Source organism: Aquarana catesbeiana, linkage group LG06, assembly GCF_042186555.1.
Source record: "Aquarana catesbeiana isolate 2022-GZ linkage group LG06, ASM4218655v1, whole genome shotgun sequence".
Classification (NCBI taxonomy): domain Eukaryota; kingdom Metazoa; phylum Chordata; class Amphibia; order Anura; family Ranidae; genus Aquarana; species Aquarana catesbeiana.
In genome coordinates, this window is record NC_133329.1 from 17517482 (window position 1) to 17534947 (window position 17466).

The 17466-nt window shown below is 44.2% G+C and overlaps 1 protein-coding gene across 2 annotated transcripts in view; it reads left to right on the plus strand.

Moving 5' to 3' along the window:
- The first annotated feature begins 2390 nt into the window (after nucleotides 1–2390).
- LOC141148193 (uncharacterized) overlaps nucleotides 2391–17466 on the plus strand; it is a 51060-nt gene continuing 35984 nt past the window's right edge. The window contains exons 1-3 of one of the 2 annotated variants that reach the window (XM_073635404.1): nucleotides 2391–2561; nucleotides 10083–10132; nucleotides 13111–13462. The gene's annotated coding sequence lies outside the window, so the exon portion shown is untranslated. Of the gene's footprint in view, nucleotides 2562–9985; nucleotides 10133–13110; nucleotides 13463–17466 lie in introns of those variants that run through there. The other variant, XM_073635403.1, reaches the window with a different exon arrangement.

The following is a 17466-nucleotide window of genomic DNA, read 5'->3' on the forward strand; positions in this document are numbered from 1 at the left end:
TGCCCCTGTGGGCTGCAATATATAGGCCGAACTAAACGCCCCATGCAGGTCCGGTTGGGAGAACACATTACAAACATCAAGAATGGTTACCAATACCATTCGGTATCAAAACATTATGCGTTACACCATAACAGGAATCCTGCTAACACCATATTTTTGGGAATAGATAGGTATAGTGCCCACTGGAGGGGTGGATCCCTGGTCAGGGAACTGTCCAGATTGGAAATGACCTGGATCCATCGTGTCCGGTGCTATACCCCCCATGGTTTAAATATTGATACCGATGTGAACGCTTTCATTGATAATAGTTAGATAATTTACTTTATGGCCTTTATCTGAGATCATGGTGTCCGAAGGCGTTTTGGACAATATGAGGGTGTTATTTCCCTCTTCCCATATTCGCATCCCTGGAGGACCATTGAAGATGTTTAAAGTATTTCAGGTTGGGATCTCTTTGAGGCGCATATGTAATTTACACACTGACCAGATAGTCTCAAATATCCCTGGGGGTATTTCTGTCTATTAAGAAATAAGATGCATGGACTGTATCCCTTAGGTAATCTTTTTGGACCTTCCCATTAGTATATTAATTTATGCTTTTGGTCAACATGGGGTAATTCTCTGTGTGTCATGTATAATTGAAGGAGTGAAGCTGTTTTTTATCCCCCTTTTTTTAAGGGTACTCCTTTTTTGTGTAAACCTTTTTATGTTTATCATTTTTTACCATACTTCGGAATCCATAGGTGGAACAGACAGCCATACATTGTCCAATACTTGCAGGGATGATGTGACCCCTATGTGTGCAATACCCTACACCTTAAATTAATTATTGCACCCCTATATGTGCAATATCCTACACCTTAAATTAATTGATCACTCGATGTGAATATTGTCACAGGGATGGTGTGAACCTTATGTTGACATTATCCCATATTAGAAATTATTAGGTCACTGGATGGGAAGATTTTGTCTCTTATTTATCTAACCACCAGTTCTCTATGTTTGCAAGATGTAATATCGGCTCACACGGCTGATATACATTTTTGCATTTTTTCTTTTATTTTTTTTCCTTTTTTTTTCTTGTGTCCCATAAGTAACTACATTCCAACTAGTAATACATGGGTCCCGATTGCCCTCAATAGTAATGGCGGCGGTGGCCTCGGACGCCCTGATCTCAGAGGGGGGCGTTCCTTTTCCTGTGTTTGTTCCCTATATAGGTGGTATGTCAGCACGCCGCCCGTACCCCAGGAAGACGACACCTCTGTCGAAACGGCGTAGGGAGGAGCGGCGTGCTGACGTCACCACCATACCTCGCTGAACCCGGAAGGAACGGGAAGCAGCTGAAGCCGGCCGGCATAATTTTAAGCGATCTTTTACTGCATACACTGTAAGTGTTATTCTTTTACATCATTAAAGAGTTTTTACTGTATTACGCTATGGAGCATTTTCTTTTCTCGCATATTTGTGGATTGGGAGCTGATACAACTATACTTGGTTGATTCCCTGGAGTGGTGGCCCGTGATACATACCGTAACAGAGACCCAGTGGCTGGGGGACACAGCCACCTGTGCGTAAGATCTCTGTGACAGGAGGTCTTTGGATCTGGTAAGGGGCCCTTTCTATTTGAGGTGGAGGATCTCCCAGCAACATAACGCTCCTTAGGGAGACAGTCCCTTGTTTTTTGCATGTTTTTTATCACTGGAAGAACGGGTGTTTTTCTCCTTCTCTCTGTTTAATTTTTTATATCTTCAAGGACTTTATTTTTCTAATATATGGACTCATTATAAATGCATTTGATTGTTGAACTTTTGTATCCCCACCATTTTGTCAGTGTGATCTCCACTTTGCTGATATCAATCTTTTCTACCATTTTATTTAGTTTATGCTAAATGTCACTTAGTTGGTTTATCAATCATGACCACTTTTAATTTTTGGAAGCGCAGCCTAATATTGGCAAAGAATAACCAACATACACATATATGGTATCGCTGCAATCAAATTTATTTTGGATTGTTCTTTAGCAATAGGTTATGGTAGTAACAAGAAATATACAACTAAATTTAAAAAAAATAATTTTTTTTAACTATTTTGGGCCAGTTTTCCTTTTGATAATAAAAAAAAATCCGGAGATATCCATTACCATTTACCACCAAATGAAAGCCCGATTTGTACTGAAAAAAAAAAAAAAAACAAGGTATAATCCACCTGGATGCGCAAAGTAGTTGTGATTGTATGTACGGTTTGACTAACACATGTCAAATTTGCAAAACTGTGCTTAGACATTAAGATTTGTTTTACCCTTAGTGAAAGGGATAAAAAAAAGCAGCTAAACGCCTTAGCAATAGAAAAAGTCTAGTTGAATGTGACTAACTACTAGCTATCTATACACTTTCTTTCTAGAAAGTATTGCTGCTCGTTATAGTCCTCCTACTGCAATATATTTGTCCTCATTCTTATTATTGTTTTCTTCTCAAATGGCAGAATCTGTTTCCATATTGGATGATAAGGTCTATCCAATAGGTTTCAATTGAGTCCAGGGCATGACCCTCTTGCTTTGAGCGGTGAGCACTAATTCCATAAAAAAAAATGGATTATGTGAACTAAGAACATACATAAACCTAAAACAATCAGATTTATAATATTGCATGGACTATAGAAATTAACCTAAATGGGACTTTAACCACTTGAGCCCCGGACCATTATGCTGCCTAAGGACCAGAGGTCTTTTTCCAATTCGGCACTGCGTCGCTTTAACTGCTAATTGCGCGGTCATGCAATGCTGTACCCAAACGAAATTTGCGTCCTTTTCTTCCCACAAATAGAGCTTTCTTTTGATGGTATTTGATCACCTCTGCGGTTTTTATTTTTTGCGCTATAAACGGAAAAAGACCGAAAATTTTGAAAAAAAATGATATTTTCTACTTTTTGTTATAAAAAAAATCCAATAAACTAAATTTTAGTCATACATTTAGGCCAAAATGTATTCGGCCACATGTCTTTGGTAAAAAAAATGTCAATAAGCGTATATTTATTGGTTTGCGCAAAAGTTATAGCGTCTACAAACTAGGGTACATTTTCTGGAATTTACACAGCTTTTAGTTTATGACTGCCTATGTCATTTCTTGAGGTGCTAAAATGGCAGGGCAGTACAAAACCCCCCCAAATGACCCCATTTTGGAAAGTAGACACCCCAAGGAAATTGCTGAGAGGCATGTTGAACCCATTGAATATTTATTTTTTTTGTCCCAAGTGATTGAAAAATGACAAAAAAAAAAAAATATTTACAAAAAGTTGTCACTAAATGATATATTGCTCACACAGGCCATGGGCATATGTGGAATTGCACCCCAAAATACATTCAGCTGCTTCTCCTGAGTATGGGGATACCACATGTGTGGGACTTTTTGGGAGCCTAGCCGCATACGGGGCCCCGAAAACCAATCACCGCCTTCAGGATTTCTAAGGGTGTAAATTTTTGCTTTCACTCTTCACTGCCTATCACAGTTTCGGAGGCCATGGAATGCCCAGGTGGCACAAAACCCCCCAAAATGACCTCATTTTGGAAAGTAGACACCCCAAGCTATTTGCTGAGAGGCATATTGAGTCCATGGAATATTTTATATTTTGACACAAGTTGCGGGAAAGTGACACTTTTTTTTTTTTCATAAAGTTGTCACTAAATGATATATTGCTCACACAGGCCATGGGCATATGTGGAATTGCACCCCAAAATACATTTAGCTGCTTCTCCTGAGTATGGGGATACCACATGTGTGGGACTTTTTGGGAGCCTAGCCGCGTACGGGACCCCGAAAACCAATCACTGCCTTCAGGATTTCTAAGGGTGAAAATTTTTGATTTCACTCTTTACTGCCTATCACAGTTTCGGAGGCCATGGAATGCCCAGGTGGCACAAAACCCCCCCAAATGACCCCATTTTGGAAAGTAGACACCCCAAGCTATTTGCTGAGAGGCATGGTGAGTATTTTGCAGCTCTCATTTGTTTTTGAAAATGAAGAAAGACAAGAAAAAACTTTTTTTTTTTTCTTTTTTCAATTTTCAAAACTTTGTGACAAAAAGTGAGGTCTGCAAAATACTCACTATACCTCTCATCAAATAGCTTGGGGTGTCTACTTTCCAAAATGGGGTCATTTGGGGGGGTTTTGTGCCACCTGGGCATTCCATGGCCTCCGAAACTGTGATAGGCAGTGAAGAGTGAAATCAAAAATTCACGCCCTTAGAAAGCCTGAAGGCGGTGCTTGGTTTTCGGGGTCCCGTACGCGGCTAGGCTCCCAAAAAGTCTCACACATGTGGTATCCCCGTACTCAGGAGAAGCAGCAGAATGTATTTTGGGGTGTAATTTCACATATTCCCATGGCATGTTTGAGCAATATATCATTTAGTGACAACTTTGTGCAAAAAAAAAAAAAAAAAAAAAAAAATTTGTCTCTTTCCCGCAACTTGTGTCGCAATATAAAATATTCCATGGACTCGACATGCCTCTCAGCAAATAGCTTGGGGTGTCTACTTTCCAAAATGGGGTCATTTGGGGGGGTTTTGAACTGTCCTGGCATTTTATGCACAACATTTAGAAGCTTATGTCACACATCACCCACTCTTCTAACCACTTGAAGACAAAGCCCTTTCTGACACTTATTGTTTACATGAAAAAGTTTTTTTTTTGTTGCAAAAAAATTACTTTGAACCCCCAAACATTATATATTTTTTTAAAGCAAATGCCCTACAGATTAAAATGGTGGGTGTTTCATTTTTTTTTTTCACACAGTAATTGCGCAGCGATTTTTCAAACGCATTTTTTGGGGAAAAAACACACTTTTTTAAATTTTAATGCACTAAAACACACTATATTGCCCAAATGTTTAATGAAATAAAAAAGATGATCTTAGGCCGAGTACATGGATACCAAACATGACATGCTTTAAAATTGCGCACAAACGTGCAGTGGCAACAAAATAAATACATGTTTAAAAGCCTTCAAAAGCCTTTACAGGTTACCACTTTAGATTTACAGAGGAGGTCTACTGGAAAAATTACTGCACTCGATCTGGCCTTCGCGGTGATACCTCACATGCATGGTGCAATTGCTGTTTACGTTTGACGACAGACCGCCGCTTGCGTTCGCCTTAGCGCGAGAGCAGGGGGCGACAGGGGTGCTTTTTTTTTTTTTTTTTTTTTCTTTATTATTTTTTTGCTTTTTTAATCTTACTTTTAAACTGTTCCTTTCATATTTTTTTTTTAATCATTTTTATTGTTATCTCGGGGAATGTAAATATCCCCTATGATAGCAATAGGTAGTGACAGGTACTCTTTTTTGAAAAAATTGTGGTCTATTAGACCCTAGATCTCTCCTCTGCCCTCAAACCATCTGACCACACCAAGATCGGTGTGATAAAATGCTTCCCCAATTTCCCAATGGCGCTATTTACATCCGGCGAAATCTAAGTCATGAAATACTCGTAGCTTCCGGTTTCTTAGGCCATAGAGATGTTTGGAGCCACTCTGGTCTCTGATCAGCTCTATGGTCAGCTGGCTGAATCACCGGCTGCATTCTCAGGTTCCCTGTTGAGACAGGAGAGCCAGAGAAAAACACGGAAGACGGTGGGGGGGGGGGCATTCCCTCCCACGGCTTGTAAAAGCAGTCTAGAGGCTAATTAGCCACTAGGATTGCTTTTACATGAAAGCCGACCGCTGGCTGAAAAGAATGATACCAAGATGATACCTAAACCTGCAGGCATCATTCTGGTATAACCACTCAAAGTCGTGAATGGCGTACCTGAAGACAAAAAAATGGTTAACAATGGTTAACAATAAAGCACAGTAAACAGTAAAGTATAAATAATTACACACCTGAAAAACAAACATGATAAAACATAATAACAATAACAATAACAATAAAACATTGCAGAATAGAATACAGTAAAAAAGAGCAGAACAATAGAGAGAGAGAACAATAAAACGACAACTATTTTTTTTTATTTCATATTTTTTTTTTTTTTTACACTTTTTTTTGTAACTGTAACTTTTATAACTGTAACCAGTTCCAGGTTCGGGTCTCTCAAAATGCGATGACATCTTGGGAGACCCTGTGAAAGTGTGCCTAGTCTGTGCAATGCTGTACCCTACGCTAATACTCAACTAGTGAATGGTAGCGTTCAAAACATTCACCAATGCAAAGACCAGGATTGTCAGGACAGGAGGGACAATAATAGCGGGTGTCAGGCCTATATCCGCGTTTGCTGCAGACACAACATCTTTTTTGGGGGTTCGTTGGGTAGGGGTACTCGGGAGGACATAAAGAAAATGCCTCTCATGCAGCCGACTGCATTTGGTTGGGGATGTGAATGGGGGAAGTACGGGCGCTGCAGAAGTGGTGGGTTCCCAATTAGGATTGGCGAATGCAGCAGGAAGGGCATTATGAGCACAACGGGCCTGTGTTTGTCTTTTTGGTGGCAGCGGGACACTACTTGTGCTTGCCACCTCACCAGCTTGAACTGCACTTATGGGACTCGCCACGTCACCAAGTGTTACTGCAGTGCTGGTTTGACTACGACCGGGGTGTACTAGGCCGCTGGCGCTTGCCAGTTCCCCAAAACGCTACCAAAAAACTGTTAGCGATCGCAGGGATCAGGCCTGACTCTGCGAACGCTGCAGTTATGCGTTTAGTGTTTTGTAAGTGACAGTGATCGATCGATACTGCACTTGGGTGGGCTGGGCCGGGCGGAGGGGCAAAACGCAGGTGCTAGCAGGTATCTGGGCTGATCCCGCTAACACTGCGTTTTTGGGAACCCTAAACTGCTGGTGACGCTAGTATAGATCTGATCGGATCAGATATTGATGCGATCAGATACTATACCACTAAGGGAGGTGTACGGTGCGTGCGTGGGTGTTAGCAGTACTGGCGCTAACCTGACGCTGCCTGGGGCCGGTGCTTGCCAGTTCACCAAAACGCTACAAAAAAAACTGTTAGCGATCGCAGGGATCAGGCCTGACTCTGCGAACGCTGCAGTTATGCGTTTAGTGTTCTGTAAGTGACAGTGATCGATCGATACTGCACTTGGGCGGGCTGGGCGGAGGGGCAAAACGCAGGTGCTAGCGGGTATCTGGGCTGATCCCGCTAACACTGCGTTTTTGGGAACCCTAAACTGCTGGGGACGCTAGTATAGATCTGATCGGATCAGATATTGATCCGTACAGATACTATACCACTAAGGGAGGCGTATGCTGCGTGCGTGGGTGTTAGCGGTACTGGCGCTAATCTGACGCTGCCTGGGGCGACGCATATCACCACCGGGCGATCAGGGGGCTAAACCTTTATTCGGTAATAAACGGCGGGTGCCCTGACACTATAAAAAATAAACGAACTAACCAGCTTCAACCGTAACGGTTATACGGTGATCAGTGGTGAAAGGGTTAACTAGGGGGCAATCAAGGGGTTAAAACATTTATTAGGTAGTATATGGGGGTCCCTGACGCTATAAAACACTGACGGCGAACCTAAATATTTACCTCACTAACTAGCATCACCAGCGACACTAATACAGCGATCAGAAAAATGATCGCTTAGCGACACTGGTGACAGGGGGTGATCAAGGGGTTAAAACTTTATTAGGGGGGGTTAGGGGGGTACCCTAGACCTACAGGGGGGTAACAGTAACTGCTAACACAGTAACTGTCACAAACTGACACAGCAGTAATCAGAAAAAAAAAAAAAAAAACTGCTGGTGTCAGTTTGTGACAGGGGGGGGGGGTGATTGGGGGGGGATCGGGGGGCGATCGGGGTGTTTTGTGTGCCTGGCATGTTCTACTGTGTGTGTGTGTGTTGGTGCACTCACTCACATGTCGTCTCTCCTCGGGCCGGAACGGAAACTACCGACCCGAGGGGAGATGACATCACTTCCTTTGCTGCTGTTTAGCATACAGCAGCAAAGGAGTGTTCCCATTGGCCGGCGGCGATCGCGAGGGGGGGGCCACGAACGGATGGCCTCCCCCTCGTCTCTGATCGCCGGGGGACAGAACGGGACCGCCTCGGGCGGCGGGGGGGGGTCCGATCGGACCCCCCACCCGCGGGAGGCAAATCACGTACATGTACGTGATTTTGCCTGCCCGTGCCGCCTTGCCGACGTAAATCAGCGTGAGGCGGTCCTTAAGTGGTTAAAGTTGTTCTAAAGGCAGAAGTGTTTTTTTTTTTTTTTTAAGATAAAAAACCTTCTGTGTGCTGGACCCCCCTCAGCCCCCCTAATACTTACCTGAGCCCTATATACTTAACGCTTACCCGAGCCCCATCCAGATCTGGGGATGTTGCACGAGAGCCTTGGCTGTCCAGGACACTCCCTTCTCATTGGCTCATACAGCAGCGGGCACCATTGGCTCCTGTCAATCAAAGACAGTGAGCCAATTAGGAGAGGTAGGGGGCGGGGCCAGGGACAAGCCCTGGTTCTGTGTCTAAATGGACACACAGAGCAGTGGCTCGGCTTGGGTGCCCCCATAGCAAGCTGCTTGCTGTGGGGGCACTCGGCAGGAGAGAGGGGCCAGGAGCGCCGGCGAGGGACTCGAGAAGAGGAGGATCCAGGCTGGTCTGTGCAAAACCATTACACAGAGCAAGTAAGTATAACATGTTTGTTATAAAAAAGAAGACTTTAGTATCACTTTAAAAATGCCTCTAATAGAAAACATGAATTTAACATTTTACATATTGTTTATTTCAAAATAGTTTAAAACATATCCTCTCATCAAGTCAAAGCATACAATGTTAAAATTCCATCATGCATGCCAAGAGGTCATATTTTAAACATCAACCTATCCATCAAAAATTGTTTGGAAGTATAAATGAGGTTTATGTACAGTATGTTGGTCAACATGTTTCGTGGGATCCCCCACTTCTTCAGGACCTTTCAGACCTCCAATATCTCCGCATGAACAAAGATGTAATACTTAATACTAAAAAAAAAAAAAAAAATACATATATACATATATATACAAATATATATATAGACACACAATATATAAAAAATGTTACATATGTAACTCAAGATAATTCTTATAACCTATCCTCCAAAAAGAAAAAAAAGGGGCGGGGTTAAATCACCTTCTCATCCAGCTCTCCTCATGTAATCCAAGAACACCCAGGCGCTCAAAGCACAATGAAGAAACAAAGTGAGGGCAAAAATATATAATAGTACATAACACAAGAGAGGATTGTATGGATTTTCATAGTTAATACTGTATATATACTTCAATCTACATTTATTTTAGAAAGGACAGAGTGTGTTCTGAATTGGATTTATTTGTATGTCTGACTTGCAGTTGCACTCTGCAAGGGCAGTTGCTCCAGTGCTTAGTAAATGAGCAGAAACTCTGCTGACTTCCATTATCCAATCATGTGCAAGCAAAAATGCTGTTTTTTTATTTTCCTTGCTCTTGATTGGGTGTTCTTTGCAAAGTGAAGCTTTACATCATTTACTAAGCTCTAAGCACCACCTGCGGGGTGCAACTGCACTTTGCGAAGTGCATTGTCTATTTGCATTTAGTAAATCAACCCCTTAGTGTCTATTGTCAATATCAGGGTACGGCGATGGGGGTCAGGTTCACCCCAAGCTATTTATTTTAAGAAGGTACTGTGAATAATTTTAATCTGGTCCAGTTACCCTTTTGGGGTGATCAAGGTCCTGTTTAGAAGGCTCACCGATATTTTTTACTTGAAATGGGTCAGAAGACTTATTTTTCAGCTGGGCAACTTTGTGCAGATGTACAGAAGGGTTTTAGAAAGATAAGGATATGACACGTGGAAAAAGCAAACCAGGATATATTTGTAAATTATTTTTGTGTTCCTCCAGCCATGGAGAGCCATGCTGGTAAGGTTGGGGTGGAGGTCAGAAGCTAGAACAGTGCAGCTAAAATGTGAACATACTGTACAGCAAAGATTTTTCAGCTCGAAAACCCTGAAACTTGTACAGGTTATTGCTTTTATTCTCTGTGTGATAAGTAAGTGTAGAATTTTGAACATGTATCTATGTTGGCCTGATACAGGATCATCAATTTGCATCAATTTTCTTTGATCACAGGTCATGAAAGGAATCCAGCTGTCAGAAGGGAGCAAAACACACCAGAAAGAGTAAGTCCTACATACAACACATTACTCAATCAACTAAAATGAATTATAAAATTGTTTCTTTTTCTATCTCAAACTGCATTCACGGATCTTACATTATGCGGTTCAGAATTACTGATTAGCAAACACATAATACGTATAGGTCAACAGAACTGCTATTAGGATATGTGTGTTCTGTCTGGTGTTTTTTTTACTGCTTAAGGAAATGGCAATTAAATATAGTTACATAGTAGGTGAGGTCGAAAAAAGACACAAGTTCATTAAGTCCAACCTATGTGTGTGATTATATGTCAGTATTACATTGTTGTTACTGTCGTTCAGGTGCTTATCCAATAGTTTCCTGAAATTATCGATGCTCCCCGCTGAGACCACCGCCTGTGGAAGGGAATTCCACTTCCTTGCCGCTCTTACAGTAAAGAACCCTCTACGTAGTTTAAGGTTAAACCTCTTTTCTTCTAATTTTAATGAGTGGCCACGTGTCTTGTTAAACTCCCTATTGTGGGGTCACCAGTACAGTATTTGTAAATTGAAATCATATCCCCTCTCAAGCGTCTCTTCTCCAGAGAGAATAAGTTCAGTGCTCGCAACCTTTCCTCATAACTAATATCCTCCAGACCCTTTATTAGCTTTGTTGCCCTTCTTTGTACTCGCTCCATTTCCAGTACATTACTTCCTGAGGACTGGTGCCCAGAACTGGACAGCATACTTCAGGTGCGGCCGGACCAGAGTCTTGTAGAGTGGTAGAATTATCGTTTTATCTCTGGAGTTGATCCTTTTTAATACATGCCAATATTCTGTTTGCTTTGTTAGCAGCAGCTTGGCATTGCTTTCCATTGTTGCATTTTCCCCTATAAATGCTGCTTTGCTGTTGTAACACAAGAGTTGACATAAACCTAGGAAAATGTCTAACTGCATATCAATTTTTTTCCATGCAGTTGGGCTTTAACCACTTGACCACTGGGCACTTAAACCCCCTTCCTAACCAAATAAAGTGAAAGATATTCCTGCGCTACCCAGTTGGAAAAAGAAAAGAGGAATAGGTAAAAAAGATGAGAGCTGTGGAAGATCTATGCAACTGGACAGCTGCACACACCATAAAAGGGCCAAGCATGAACCCAAAAAAGCAAAGTAGAAGAGGGAGGGGTGCTGCGCTAACCAGAAAAGAGTGTTATAGATCTCCGTATGTGGTCATTTCCTATGTGCTAATACCCAACAGCACATAGAATCGCATAAATAAATAAAAATAACAAGGTCGCAGAGAAAAAAAAAATAAAAAATCGCATAGGTTGGTGTTGGTTGCTAAAAACCTTGTGAAGTGTAAAAATGCTAAAATGTATTAATAATCCAGGGAAGGGATGTAAATAAACTGGTTGTGAACAGTACAACGTAAATATATCTACACATAGAATCGCATAAATAAATAAAAATAACAAAGTCGCAGAGAAAAATCGCATAGGTTGGTGTTGGTTGCTAAAAACCTTGTGAAGTGTAAAAATGCTAAAATGTAATAATAATCCAGGGAAGTGATGTAAATAAACTGGTTGTGAACAGTACAACGTAAATATATCTAAAAATCATACAATGCATATATATAATCAATAGTGCAAAAAACCATATAATAAAGTGCTAGTGCTCAGGTGACCTGAGTGTAATTATTCAGACAAATTCGAACAAAGCATAAAGTGAATAAATAAATATTATAAATCAATATTGCAGTGAATAGTGGCCAAAATTGGTATTAAAATGCCTCAATACAGTGATTAAGAGTGCTAGATGTCCAAAGGTAATAAATGACATGCCAGTAATCCAGCAAAAAAATGTGCAAAAAAAAAAAGTCTTATAGAAGTGCACAGACAACAGTGCTCAAAAAAACAGCAGTGAGGTGTTTTGGGATGCAATACACTCTGTGTCCTCTTCGTGCAACATCGGTACAGAAAGGGGAGGGAGGAGCCGGTGTCATTTGACGGAGCGATCACATGGTAAACGGCCGCTATCAGCGGGCATTTACTGTGATCCGTGATGCGCCGGGTACCCCTGATCACGGATGTTCCCGGGAGCGCGATTCTGTGAGGGCGTCCCATGGACGCCCACCCAGAATAAGCCGACTGCGCTGTAGCCGTCTTTCGGCTATGGCCCGGTCGGCATGCGGTTAATGATTCACCTAACTTATCAGAGCAAGCCTTTCCCATTATCACTCACTCTAATGCCCTGTACACACGGTCGGACTTTCCGACGGAATATGTGCGATCGGAGCTTGTTGTCGGAAACTCCAACTGCGTGTGGGCTTCATCTGACTTTTTCCGTCAGAATTTCCACCTCTCAAAGTTTGAGAGCAGGCTATAAAATTTTCCGACAACAAAATCTATTTGCGTAAATTCCGACCGTGTGTGGACAATTCCGATGCACAAAGTGCCATGCATGCTCAGAATAAATTAAGAGATGAAAGTTATTGGCTACTGCCCCATTTATAGTCCCAACGTACGTGTTTTACGTCACCGCGTTCAGAACGATCGGATTTTCCGACAACTTTGTGTGACCGTGTGTATGCAAGACAAGTTTGAGCCAACATCCGTTGGAAAAAATCCATGGGTTTTGTTGTCGGAATGTCCGATCAATGTCCGACCATGTGTACAGGGCATAATAGTTTAGAATAATCTTTCTCAACCTTTTCATCACAAAAGAACCCTTGAAATATCATTCCGTGCTCAGGGAACCCCTGCTAAAAAATTACTATATCTTCAACACATGATACTTTGTGCGATAGTCAGTGGGAAGAACGATCCTTACAATTGTGGTCATTGGGAACCCCCCCCTACACAAAGATCAATGGTGTCAGTGGGAATTTATTTGAGAGGCAGAATTTGCTCATTGATTAAGGAACCTCTAACATTCTGGAGGAATCCTTGTTGAGAAGAACCTGAATGAGACCCTGCCTTCATCTTACTGATTTTGTTATCTAAATTTTTATTTTGACATTACAGCAGACCTCAAAAACACCACAGCCGCAGGTCTATGAAAAAGTAATAAATAAAGACCACAAAACCCTTCATGAAGAAAGAGCAGGAGTGAACCGAACAAACTATGAGGAAATAAATGTAACTGTTGGCCTCTTCTCCTGGTCCGCAAAGACAGACAGTGACTGGCTGCAGAGACTTCTGTCCTCCCAATACTTCCAGATCACCGTTATATACACAGATGTACCAAACACTGATCATAAGAAAGTCACAGAAGTGATCTCCTCCACTTCCACACCACTTCTCTACTTCACTGAGGGAACTTTCAGGACTTTTTTTTCTCAGCCAGACACAAAGGTGAAGACCCATTTTATTACTGGTAAGAGAGATCTTTCTACATTATACTGTATGTTGGTGTTCTATAATATTTAACATTTAAACTGAAGTGTTTTTCACCTAACTGAATAACTGAAGGAACATACAGGCCTATGGGGAGTGTAACAGTGTGAGGCCCTGCCACTGTGAAAATGTAAGAGAACATGACACAAGATTTGCATTAAGCAGGAGCCTACATACAGGGGTGTGCAGGGTCATTATTAATTACTTAAGCCTAAGGATAGCTCAGGGCTCCCAGTTTGAAGAGAGCTCCCATGTTGGAGACATAAAGGAGCCATGAGACAGGAGGTCTCAACCAGGAGTCAGAGGTGCCCCAGCCAGGAGTCATGAGACAGGAGGTCTCAACCAGGAGTCAGAGGTGCCCCAACCAGGAGTCATGAGACAGGAGGTCTCATCCCAGGAGTCAGAGGTGCCCCAGCCAGGAGTCATGAGACAGGAGGTCTCAACCAGGAGTCAGAGGTGCCCCAGCCAGGAGTCATGAGACAGTAGATCTCAACCAGGAGTCATGAGACAGGAGGTCTCATCCCAGGAGTCAGAGGTGCCCCAGCCAGGAGTCATGAGACAGGAGGTCTCAACCAGGAGTCAGAGGTACCCCAGCCAGAAGTCATGAGACAGGAGGTCTCATCCCAGGAGTCAGAAGTGCCCCAGCCAGGAGTCATGAGACAGGAGGTCTCAACCAGGAGTCAGAGGTACCCCAGCCAGAAGTCATGAGACAGGAGGTCTCATCCCAGGAGTCAGAAGTGCCCCAGCCAGGAGTCATGAGACAGGAGGTCTCAACCAGGAGTCAGAGGTGCTCCAGCTAGGAGTCATGAGGCAGGAGGTCTCAACCAGGAGTCAGGTCAGCTCCTATCAGGATGTCAGGAGAACCCTATCTAGAGGCCAGGAGTGGGCTATGTAGCAGGGAGCTGTGACTAAAGGCTGAGTGAGCCTGGACAGTGCCATCTTAAGAGCATTATAGGCCCCTGGGCAATACAATGCACTGGGGTCCTGTCTACACAATCACGCACGAGAATAAAAATGCAAACGATCAATAGGGCTATATTTATTGGTACTTCCAACGAAATCAGTGTTTAAACATTAACACAACGTCTGGACAATATAACACGAGCTCTGCTCTAAAGGTTATTTACACCAACACGTAATAAAGTTTCTTTTTCCTCACCTTTCTTACACTTCCTCGAACTAGTGGTAACTCTAAGATTGATATATAAGGGGGACACATAAGATATTACAGTCAAAACTTGGGGGGGGGGGGGGGGGGGGGGCTGGGCACTAATAACTTTCACCACTAAATCATACAACTAAAAAAAAGGAAATAAATATAAATGTACACACTCACACTCTGGTGCTGCTGGTGCTAGTGGGTATTAATGCTGGCGTGTGTAATGCTGCCTGGCTCCTCTGAGACGCGGAAGTGTGACAGGAAGCACGCAGCTGCAGTAGAGAGAAGAGCCGATGCTTCCTGTATCTGTCACAGGCAGAGTGCATTTCATATGACTCCTCCTGTGAAGAGCCGGAACTACACAGAAAGCATCGGCTCTGTTCTTCACAGTGACAGCTGACTCTCACGGCACACTGCCTGCCGCTGAGTCGCTGACTGATATTGGGACTGATCGTGCGGCACTCTGTCTCTGTGAGGGAGCCGCACCGCACAATGCGGCAGCCAACTTTGTGACATCTGCAGGGGCATACCTAGAGCATTTGGCACCCGGGGCGGATCCTATATCTGGCACCCCCCACCTTAAAATGTAAAAACACCCCACTGTGCCCCCTGCATACCTCTGCATCATTCAATATCTCTTTGTCACTACTGTGTACCCCCTCTCCACAACTGCACCTCTGGACCCCTTTACATTACACAGTGCAGCCCCCCCTACAGTGCAGCCCCCCCTACAAAACAGACCCCTCTACAATACAGACCCTGCCTACAGTGCAGATTCCCCTACAATACAGACCCCCCTCTAAAATACAGACCCCCCTACAGTGCAGACCTCCCCTACAATACGGACCCCCCCTCTACAATACAGACCCCCCTACAGTGTAGACCCCTCCTACAGTGCAGACCCCCCTACAGTACAGATGCCCCCTACAGTGAAGGCCCCCTCTACAATACAGACCCTCCCTACAGTGCAGACCCCTTCCTACAGTGTAGACCCCCCCTACAGTACAGACCCCTCCTACAGTGCAGACCCCCTACAGTACAGACCACTCCTACAGTGCAGACCCCCCTACAGTACAGACCCCCCTACAGTGCAGACCCCCCTACAGTACAGACCCCTCCTACAGTGTAGACCCCCCTACAGTACAGACCCCTCCTACAGTGCAGACCCCCCTACAGTACAGACCCACCCTACAGTGCAGACCCCCCTACAGTACAGACCCCCCCTACAGTACAGACCCCCCTATAGTACAGACCCCCCTACAGTGCAGATCCCCCCTTCAGACCCATAATGTACCTCAGTCCTCAGATGATCAGGCGGGCACTGGTCAGCACTGGTTGGCTCCCCTCCCCATGTGTAAACATAAAGGAGGAGGGGGAGGCGGCTTCATCCCTGCTCGGCTGTGTGAGACAGCCGAGCCGAGACTGATCGCGGCTACGAGAGAAGGGGATCATTGCGGCCAGGGTCCCGGGTGTGCCAACGGGTGTCACTCAGGTGTGGCTCACACGCCCCCTCCTGCAAAGCCACTGCAGCTCGCCTCAGGCTCTCCATGTGCCTGTCACCGCTCGCTATCTCCGCTAGTCCGTGCCGCTGCCTTAACCTGCCCGATATCTCCGCTAGTCCACTTCAGTCATGGAGGGGGGGCACCGGCCTGACACCCCCCAGTGTGTGGCACCCGGGGCCCCACTTAGTACACCACTGGACATCTGAATGATGCTTGGCTGGGGTCGCTGGGCAGGTGGGGCCCCCCAGGCAAGTGGGGCCCCCGGGCAACTGCACAGCGTGCCCATGCGAAAAGACAGCCCTGGTGAGCCAAGTGAAACAGGAGAGCTGGGCAACACAGTCACAGGGACTGATAAGAAGAGCAGCTGTGCTGCTGACAAGGAGACTGGGTGGCTCAGCATTTTCAGTTAACTGTTGATGTGGAAGAACCTCTGAGTGGGCAACCAATATCTATAGGAACTTTTCCCTTCTTTCTTTCCAATAAAAGTGGGCTGCCACGCCCTAAAATACAGTTTCACCTGGCGCAACTCATTGGAAAAGCAGCAAACACTTAAGTATAATCACCCCAACACCACAGAAGATATTGACCTATTGGGGAATTGGAGGAGGTATTTCAGAAAAATATATTTCTGATATGCATGAATGCTATCATCAACACATATATTTAAAGGATAAGTTCACTTGGAAAAAAATTATAAATAAAACATTTTTTTGCTGAAGCATTGCAGGTCTCCAGCAGATCTGCCAGTGTATCTGCTTACCTGTACATCCCGTATGGGTAAGCAGATACAATCTCACAGGAAGCATGTATGAACTAACATGGCGATTCACAGAGCTGTGGTAGTTCATTGAAAACTACAAGACGACAGCCACGAAGGCTGCCTGGCCTTGTAGTTTTCCATGCCTTATCCATAAGTGACGCTGCCGGGTGGGTGGAGCACGGAGGGAGAAGATCCCCACGAGCTGTCACAGCGGGGTTCGGTGGGTCCATTCCTAACCTGTTACATTTTACACCCTAAACAGTGGCGGCCCGTCCATAAGGGGCACACGGTCTCCACCCCCTCCCCTATCCATTCATCTGGCCCCCTAATCTACGTGCGGGGTCCTGGACGAATGGATTCCAATCAGGGTTTTTTTTTTTAAGCATGTGATTAGAGCCAGAGGCTCCAATAGGCTTCCAAAAAGGGTGGGCTCGGGGCGCAGAGCACTGCGCCCCGAGCCCACCCAGTTGTGTGACAATAGCAAATAAATTTTCGCTATTGTCAGTGATTCTGCCGGCCAATCAGGAAGTGGGTCTGAGACCCATTTCCCGATTGGCCAAAAG